Source organism: Macrobrachium nipponense, chromosome 1 (genome assembly GCF_015104395.2).
Source record: "Macrobrachium nipponense isolate FS-2020 chromosome 1, ASM1510439v2, whole genome shotgun sequence".
Classification (NCBI taxonomy): domain Eukaryota; kingdom Metazoa; phylum Arthropoda; class Malacostraca; order Decapoda; family Palaemonidae; genus Macrobrachium; species Macrobrachium nipponense.
In genome coordinates this window covers 142,601,837-142,611,491 of record NC_087200.1, presented here as the reverse complement: position 1 = coordinate 142,611,491, position 9,655 = coordinate 142,601,837, and the positions used below count along the sequence as shown (strand labels likewise).

General features: G+C 34.9%; 1 long non-coding RNA gene across 1 annotated transcript; it reads right to left on the bottom strand.

Annotated features, from left to right (window-relative positions):
* Positions 1-1,006: 1,006 nt before the first annotated feature.
* LOC135219696 (uncharacterized) lies at positions 1,007-9,285 on the bottom strand. Its single transcript, XR_010315493.1, has 3 exons — positions 9,186-9,285; positions 5,363-5,564; positions 1,007-4,757 (listed from the first exon to the last, which is right to left on the bottom strand). It is a non-coding gene; the product is annotated as an uncharacterized LOC135219696 (long non-coding RNA).
* Between the last annotated feature and the right edge of the window lie 370 nt (positions 9,286-9,655).

Below are 9,655 nucleotides of genomic sequence, written 5' to 3'. Positions count from 1 at the left end.
AGACATTATCCAGTACGTAATTTGATCAGAGAGAGAGAGAGAGAGAGAGAGAGAGAGAGAGAGAGAGAGAGAGAGAGAGAGAGAGACGCTTTGGCAACAATGGTCTCGGGGGTTTTTATAGCTTCCTTCTGCTTGATGATCGTGGATATTGTAGAAGGATTTCGACCATACTCGTTTGCCAAATCGACGATACGAACGCCACGTTCATGCTTTGCTATAATTTCATGTTTTGCTTCCATCGAAATCATTTTCTTGGGTTTTTTCTTATCACCTGCTTTGTCTTTAGCTTTGAGACCCATGGTTAATAATAAAATAGACAAAATAACACGAAAAAATAGGCGCAAATACAACGAACTAAACAACGACGTGTTAACATGCAGCACCAACAAACAAACAGACTGAACGCCATTTATCGGTCGCCTATACAACTAACACTCATTGCAAAATCGTATCTCAAATATTTCGTTGTATATCAAAGCTTGTATTTTCGCAAATTTTCTGTTATATCTCAAAACATTCGTATATTAGGGCAATCGTATGTCAAGTTTCCAATGTAATTTGATCAGAGAGAGAGAGAGAGAGACGCTTTGGCAACAATGGTCTCGGGGATTGACGTAACGTTTATTTTCTGAACAGATAGGAGGACAGAGAAGTGTTCGTTTTCATTAAACGGCCTCTGACTCATGGCAGGAAATGTTTTGTTGATACTAATATATAAGCCTATTTAAAGATACATTTACTTTAATTAGTCTATATGATACGTAAATAGTAATCAGCTGTTCTTGTAGCCCTCAAGATTTTGCAAAATCACTCCAGGTTGTACATAAAACTTCAAGAATGTAGTGTCACCAGAGGATTACAATAGTTTATACCTTCAAGAACCAGCATTCTTTTATGAAAATAACTCCAGGTTGTACATAAAACTACAGGAAACAACATGTAGTGTAACCAAAGGATTACAAGTAGGTTTTTTTTATAACTTTTTTATTAGTTTAAGACATATTTCCAAGCGTCGTTCCGGCTTACGACGATTTTCGGCTTACGACGCGTCTCAAGAACGGAACCCCCGTCGTAACCCGGGGACTGCCTGTACTAGTATTCTCTGATACCAAAATCAAAATACAATAAGATCACTTGGTTATTACCTAAATTCTTAACACACAAAATGGAAAACAGCAGTTTAAAATATTCTATATATTTTTCTGAAATGCAATACCTGGCTGAAATTCCACTATAGTACAAAGGAACACCTTGAATAAAAGTAATTGAAGGGTTTCGCGTATACCTCTAAACAAAAAACGCAGAAGTTCTTAAAATGCCATAGAAAAAATTACCCATACCACTACAACTCTCACTTTCACCAGTTACAAAGCTTATTGCCAAGTACCAGTTCTCTTAACTAATTAATATTAACGTAGTGACAGTCTCCATTAGTTTTAATAACCATGCTAGGAACCGAAAATCTACATAGATCAAGCATGACCGGATATAAAAGTAAACGTAAAGCTCAACATATGCTTCCACGAGATGCAGATATTTTTTAAGTCTGAAAACATATATAAATGCACGAAAGCTTCCAAAAATAGAAGTATAGGTAGAAAAGGACAAGGAACCAGTTATAATAAAGTTCAGTCTCTGAAGAGATACGAACCAGAATGAAGAAAGTGATCTACCGAATGCTTCAAGAATATTCGGGTAACTGGTGAATTGATTTTCTCTGCTATACACCTCAACAATTCTTACAGTGCGTCTAGTCCTCTTATAGTCAAATTTAACCTTTACACTAGAAACCAATAAGAAAATATTAAGATATCAGAAAACCTATGAGCTTATGTGAATTTATACCAAATACGAAATTACCCTGTACTGTTGGAAGAGAGAATTTTTTATTTAATACTGAAAAATTCTTTAAATTTAAAGTTTAAGAGAAACTTTCCGACCAATTCTTGCACCTACTTAAATCAAGAGCTGACTAATGGCAATTCTCAAAAATAGAGGCCCACAAGGACAAGTAGCTAAAAAGCACAATTGCAGTATGCACCTAGCTAAAGCAGCTGACTACGGGCCAGCAAAAAACAGTATTCCGGTATACAAGACTTAAATTAACATTCACAAACCGGGAAGAATAGTTCTACAAGCACCAAGAGTAAACTCAAAACTTTCACGGACAAATAAGCCTATAGACTAGTCACGTACATCGTTTCAAGATTTAACTTGTGACCTACTCTGGCAGAGCTAAGTTTTTTATGAAAACACAAAATTAAAACCCTAATTCCAGCAATAAAATTTCAAGTCAGCATTAAAACATTGAACTGCAATGCAATCTTAGTGAATGTCAACTGGTCTCATACTCATTACCACCACCAAAGCATATTCTAAACACTCATAACCGAAACCTAACTACTCTTCATCAGAAATAAAGCTACATCACAATATCTGTGTTCAATCCAATCAAGAACTTTTAGTTGAAACTCAACTCCAAAGACTTATTTGTCACTAGTTAAGGGACCAACTTTAAAATAAAGAGCAAGTCTATAACAGAAGCAATTTTATGTAATAAAACTGTCATTATTAGCGTCTGGATATTGCATTTACGTAAATACAAGAATTCACAAATGCCAACGCGCTGAGGAGAATGAGATTTGATAACGAGACTTTTTAAGTACGACGATAGAAAGTTGAATGGACTTGTGATTTAAACCATTAGAACTGTGAATGAATTTAAGTTAAGAATTTTAAGAATCCAATCATCTCGTTATTGTATAATGAAATTTTCAACTGAAGTGGATTTTATCAAAGAACACTTATTTGCTTTCAAAATATTAAAATAAACTTCTAAAAACTCAAATGAAATAATTTAACATTACCTACAAGCAGTATCTGCACTGGAAAATAAACGAAAGATACTCAAAAAGCCTCTGTACGAAAAATTTCTAGCGGTTTTAATTAAAAATCAGGTATCATCCCTACCATCACAATTCTTTAAGTCAGATGGAAAATTCCTCTTGACAGAGATGAGCGATCAAATTTGCAGTTGTATGATTATTCCAGTCTAATTCCAGTCTAATTCCATTCCAGCAGACTGTCTAACTTAACATGGAAGAATGTAAAGTTATTCAAAAGAAATGGGAACTAATACAAACTGTCAGAGTACAGAAGTTCTAAAAATCAAACTATCTTTAGCAATTAGTATTCAGTAATTATAATTGTTATCAGTACTAGCATTAATCAGTTTCTCCTTTATTATTTAATTTATAAAATCTTTATATTTATAACCTAAAATATTTCTTACCAAATGTCCTACAAAATGTTTTTTTTGTACTAATTACCAGAAAATAAGTTAACTTACAACGACTTCTTGGAACTTACAATGTCTTATGTCCCAAGATCATAATTTCAAATTTTGTAAACCCATAATACAGATTTGAAATTCCTACAAAACTTTTCTAGATGAAAACAGCTGACCAAAGCCAAGTCTGCCATACAGATTGCTAGAATTTCTTTGCAAAAATTCCTGATCAAATTAAAAAAAGTTCACAAAAAAGATCAGAGGATTTTTAAAGTCAACTGAGCTGTAGAACTCAAGTGCTGTTTCAACCTGTGTTCAAATCTAGTCTTATATTTCAAAGACCATTTCATCTAGCGGTAACTAAGAGACCGCAAAAATTAATTTAGTTCAGTTCCAGCGACTATGTAATTCAGTAAACATTTGAAGTTCAGTTTAAACTTCAATTTGTACATACACTAATTTCTACATACCATTACATAAAACGCATTCTTCATAAAAGTTTATATATTACAAATCTAGGAATATAAATGTCATTTCTTGAATTCATTATTGGAAAAAAAAAAGGTCTACAAATTTCAGTCCAGGCACTGAAGGGGTAACTTTATATCACTTTAGTGAACTTCAAATTCATAAACTCATAAAATTCAAATTTGACAGAGCCTCGGCTTTCGCAAGACACTTATGCAGTCAGAGCATTACCAAGAATAGGATCAGCAACTGTGATTTTGCATCAAATGGATAACTAAACTTTAAACCCACCAAATTGGTCTAACTTCCAAACTTTTATAACTCGGCCCAGAAGCCCCGAGAACTAAATCTACCGAGGACAGTTTTTTAACTAATATCCTAAAAAATGCATACCACCTCACCATTTATCACTGTACTGAAACTAAACTTTTGTTGCGCAGCAGCATGGCGTGTTGTATCAAAGGCTTGATGTTAACAGCCCAAGGACCTACATTCATACAGCCATCACTAGGCCTTAATCTAGTTACTCTAGCAAACCGTAGAGTTACATACTATCAATTCCTTTCAGGTAAAGGATCTTTGAATAATCTTCGAGGACATCAAAACTTCCTGGTCTAATATTACTTCCCATTTTTTAAGTTAAAGATTTAGAACTTTAAAAATTTACTAAAAAAATCATAAGACCTAAGTTGAGAGCGGCAAGGCTTTAATTTAACTTTAAGAAACCTTTTTTTTTACAGCTGAGTACTATACTACACTATCTCATATATTGACTAGTCCATAGTACTCTCTACTCTTTCAAGACATTACTCTCCTCAAAAATAGATAATGTAGTTATACCAAGGGATTTTGCGGCTCAAATAAAATGTTATACTTATGTCCTTTAAAATCTGAAATTCGCCCATTTATAGTCATTTGGCAGCTTCTTCCATCCATCACTTGCGTGGTAGATCCACTATCCCTCTTCTCCAGGCTTCACTTACGGGAATTGAGAGTTTACCTGGCAAGAAAAAATTGAGTTTAGAACAATAGCAAGAATAACAATGCCTTAATATATGGAATTCTGTTTCACTTGGAAACATTTCAATCGGAAGTTTTTACATAAATTTCCATACAATGACAACCAGTCACTTAAAAGAGCACAAAGTTACTTATGGCTTTAGTTCCAGTAGAGGTATTTTAAAAGTGAATGTTATAAATACGTAATTAGAATGTGGATCAATGATAGTTTCAAGTACTAGTATTAGAATAAAATACCCCACACGATGGTACAGAAGCTGAACAAAATTTCCTGATAGCAGCCTACATTTAAATTTTAACATTCATTAAGAATGTTATTAGTGTTGCACAGCTGAATGTGGATGTTGCCTTATTCTAAGCTCCATTTAGCTAATTCTGCCTTAAACATGAAAAGGTCCAATGTTACTTTTTATAAAAGCGTGGCTTCGCGAATAATCGTCATTCTATTCTTGACAATGTATTTAAACCAAGAAAAATTTAGACATTAATTTCCACCCTGAGTTAACGAGTGCTTTTCTCTTAATACTTCTGCTTTATAGCATAACTGGCGTTCAGTTTCTAAGTAGAACTAATTATTTAACTTGCCATAAAAACTGATGTTAGGTAGGCATTTCAAACTGTGGCTTCAAGTTCATCCTGGAATATCCAATATCCTGTAGTTTCCAATTTCGTCGAATATTCGACAAGTGCACTTCGAAATATCACACGCTATCATCTTCCGTCACCGGATGTCCCATGCGCAGGCAGGCGAATACACACACACACACACACACACACACACACACACCTGGAAGAGAAATGTATACTTCAAGCTTCAAAGCTTCCACATACCTTTAAACCTGTTCAATAAGTATGAACAAATATTTTACAATATATATATACATAAGATACTCAAGATATAAAAATATTTTAACAATCACTAAAGCCTTACCCACGACTATTATTTGACCTACCAGAGAAAATCCCAATTGCTATAGTTGAGGAAACAAAAAATACAGAAAAAATGGTTAACATTTGTGAAACTAGAAAAAACTGCAACATTGTTAACCAGAAAAAAACCAACATTTGTGAAACTATGAAAACTGCAACATTTGTTGAGCTAAAAATCTGCAAGATTTTTAACCTAGAAAAAAATGCAACAGTGTTAAACTAGAAAAAAACTGCAACATTGGTGAAACTAGAAAAAATAGCAACATTTGTGACGGTAATGCGAGAGGGAAAAACCATTATGCCCTATGAAAAAGGGAAGGCTGGTGTTTAAGCGCTAAAAGGAAGTGGGCAAAATGGCTTATTTTCATAAATTAAGACATTTTAACTTTAAATTTAAATTTCATTACAAGTTACTAATGGCCAAGTATTCTGATACAAGTTAAGAGGCTCCCAGTGGAGTTATTTTCTTGTTAAAGTAATCTCAAGTAATGTGCTTCTGAAAAGCTGTATGGATGAATAGCAATTCGAACTATTCCTCCAACCCAACAACTTTATTCCGTCAATACCACTAATCCAGTTTTCACCGAGTGATCACTCAATACAAATTTTTATTAGTTTAGTTTAGTTGAAACGATCTTGGAGTTTATGTTTCAGACTCACTTTCTCAGCCTAATCGATTTACAATAACCTAACCCATTAATACGAACGGTTGAGCACTTTTAACAGTGCGCGCTCATCTACGTAAAATACACGCAAATTTCCTCAGGTTATAGTCACATGTAGGTACCACTATACATTTTGCGACTACAGTTTCTTATTACTGGTTCACAGAATTCGACACTAACAGTATCAATTAATGTCTAGTTCGTAACCGGATAGGGTTCGCTGATCACAAGTTAACTAATTATCTATCAAAGCGGGAATTAAATGTTTTGATACACGTAGCAACAAACAAACAGTAGAAATAAAGAAAACTCACAGCAATATATTATATTCACTGGGTTACTAGAAAAAAAATCAAACTTAACGATCAACAGATGACAGCCTTTTCAAAACAGTATGAAATTTATACACGTAATTCAAGTAAATGAGGGGTGACAGGGGCCTCCAAAAATAAAATTATCAGAAACTACACCATTAGTTTTTTCAACTATTTTTCCGTGCCCTTATTACAATGAACAGCACACAATAGTTCAGCAGTTACTATTGACATTCGTGGAAATGAGACTTCAAAATATGAAAGCGTTTCTCAAATTTTCGAGATCTAATAATAAAATGCAACCAAGTTTGAACGAGGGCAAATCTTGAATGCAAATTTGCTGCTGAAAAAAACCACGAGTTCTAGAAGCGATGCCGATAACTTAGTTTTGGGTAAGGATCATTCGAATGTACAAAAAATCATTAGCAAATTGAATACCAAATAAGTTTTAAACCTTTACTTACAATTCTTGAATTCATATCTATGTTCGTTCAAATCTCATTTGAATTAAATTGCCATACAAAATGCAGCACACCAAGTTAGATAAAAAAAAACGCATCAAGACTAAATAAATTTTCTAGATTCGGCAAGACTTGAGGGTTAGTGTACTGGGAATTTCCAGGAAATGACAAAACAGCGGACTCAGATCACAAATTAGTCCCATGTAAACGTTCGCTTTCTGATAAATCTCAAAATATTTATACTAGTAGTCAGATCATTAGCCATTAAGATTTCGTAGTTTTGAGAATCATCAAACACAGTCAGTGCTGGCTTAGACGACGAGATTATGTTAAACGAAGAATGTGCGAATTACCAAGAATACTCGGTGGAAAAAAAAAAAAAACTTTGGTATTTCTTTGAAAGTTCCAGTTTCCTGTAGTATTTAAGTTGCTTATTAAGAACTTAGTTATTTTTGGGGGGTCGACTGTAATTAACCCCCCGGGGCTAGTACTAAACACTGCGAAATACTTTATACCTCAATCCCTAGTATATGCATATGTATATATAGCATGTAGGCTACACATACGTTACATATATACATCACTATAAAAATTAACCCTTCCCCCTCAGTTATACCGATATCGGCTCGGTTTTCACCGGCAAAGATTGAACAAATGGATCTCACGAGTTGTGTTTCCATACCCAGAATTATAAGTATATATGCACACGCAGTAGTTTGTTGAAATGATCATTAAAAAATCTTTTGCTACTAATAATTTATTGAAAGAAAAAGTTATACATTCATAACCATGTGTGTGTGTGGGGGGGGGGGGGGTGGGCACGTGATCCACCCACCGCCAACCGCCCCCAGCCCTAAATCCGCCCCTGAACATTTTTTTTTTTTTTTCGAAGACCAAAGAAGTACGTACTGCAAGTGACGGGGAAGCGAGCGAGAAAAAGTTTAGCTAAAAGTGTTGCATTTTTTAAATCGACGCATTTCAGGGCAGAGGACGTTGCATTCAGATGAAAATACACAAACCTCCCCATCAAAACTTTCACTAGTTCGTTATTCGGGTCAGGATTCACTACTGAACTGATTTAAGAAAATTTGGCATAAAGTAAAGCACTACGGCACTTCCAGCCATTACGCTATTAAAACAAGGGGGGATTGGGTGGCTGGACAGCTTAGAGAATTAATGATAAATCTGGGTAATAACGCTGCGGCGGGCATTTCTCTGGAAATTCGTTTCCTATAGTATTCGGGTTGCTTATTAAGAATTTACAGTTATCTTAGGGGGTTTACTAATTATCCACCCAGGGCTAGTACTAAAACCTGCGAAATACATTTGACCCCCTAATCCCTGGCGGGTGTACTAGTATTCGCAGGGACGTTCCTTCAGTCCGTGCGGAGTTGCCGACTAGAGTTACCGGACTTTATACCGCAAAAGTTTCCAGAACCTGTTTCCACGATCTTTACCTTGTAACTAACACTCGACTACCGGTATAATGACCTAAACAAAATCTCGATAAATCAACCTAAAAGTTGTAACATTTTAAATCAAGTTACTTAGGATTACACCAACACTGATAAAAAATAAGTAAAATAGAAAAATTTCTTCATTAACAAATTGAAATAAACAGTCCTGCTCACGAGAGCATTTGCAGGAGGGATTAAACACCTAACCACCACCCGACATTCATATAGTAAGAGTAGTAAGCCTATGGTTTCAAAAGGCGATGGTAGGCAAGAGTCCAAAACAAATGGAACGAATACCTTTTTTAAACCAAATGATCTTAAACCACACACACAACATATCAAGCATTTAAATTTAATTGAAATTACTAACAGACTACCACAAAATTAACTTTTAAAGCCTGTATAACTGAATAAGCTCATAGCCTTGCTTAAAAGGACTGCCGAGACACAAATGCTCGAAACCAGGGTGATTAATAACCAGAAAAAGGGAAATTAAGTACCGGCGAAAAGAGATGCCTAAACAAATTTAAAAACGAAAGACAGTCTTCGAAGTTCGAACGTCCCAACGTAATTCCACCTACCTGTAGAATTTCACAAGCACTATTAAAATGTTACAAATGTTTTTTCAGTGAAAACTGTGTAAGTTAAAAGAATATACTACCGAGTCCGACATTTACCTAACCGATTTGAAGTAACAAGGGTAGTACAAGAATGACGAAACCATCCATTTACCTTCCTTTCTTTAGGTGTCCTTGCAAGTAAGCAGCGCCATCTACATTATGCGCGTTTGGGCGCTATTCTTTAAGCATGAGCAGCTGCTACCCTAGTATTGTTGAAAACTAAGGTTTTTCTTTTTTGTGGAAAAGTAATCACCAACAATTAGCTGAATTGTTCATGACGAGTACGGCATACTGAACGAGGAAATGTCATAGGAAACTGTGAGAATGGAAAGATGAAAATATTCAAGCAGTTACTAATAAATATACCCAGGGGTGATCAAATCATAAGACCTTGCAACTTGAAAGAGAGGAGAGCAAGAGCAGGATGCACT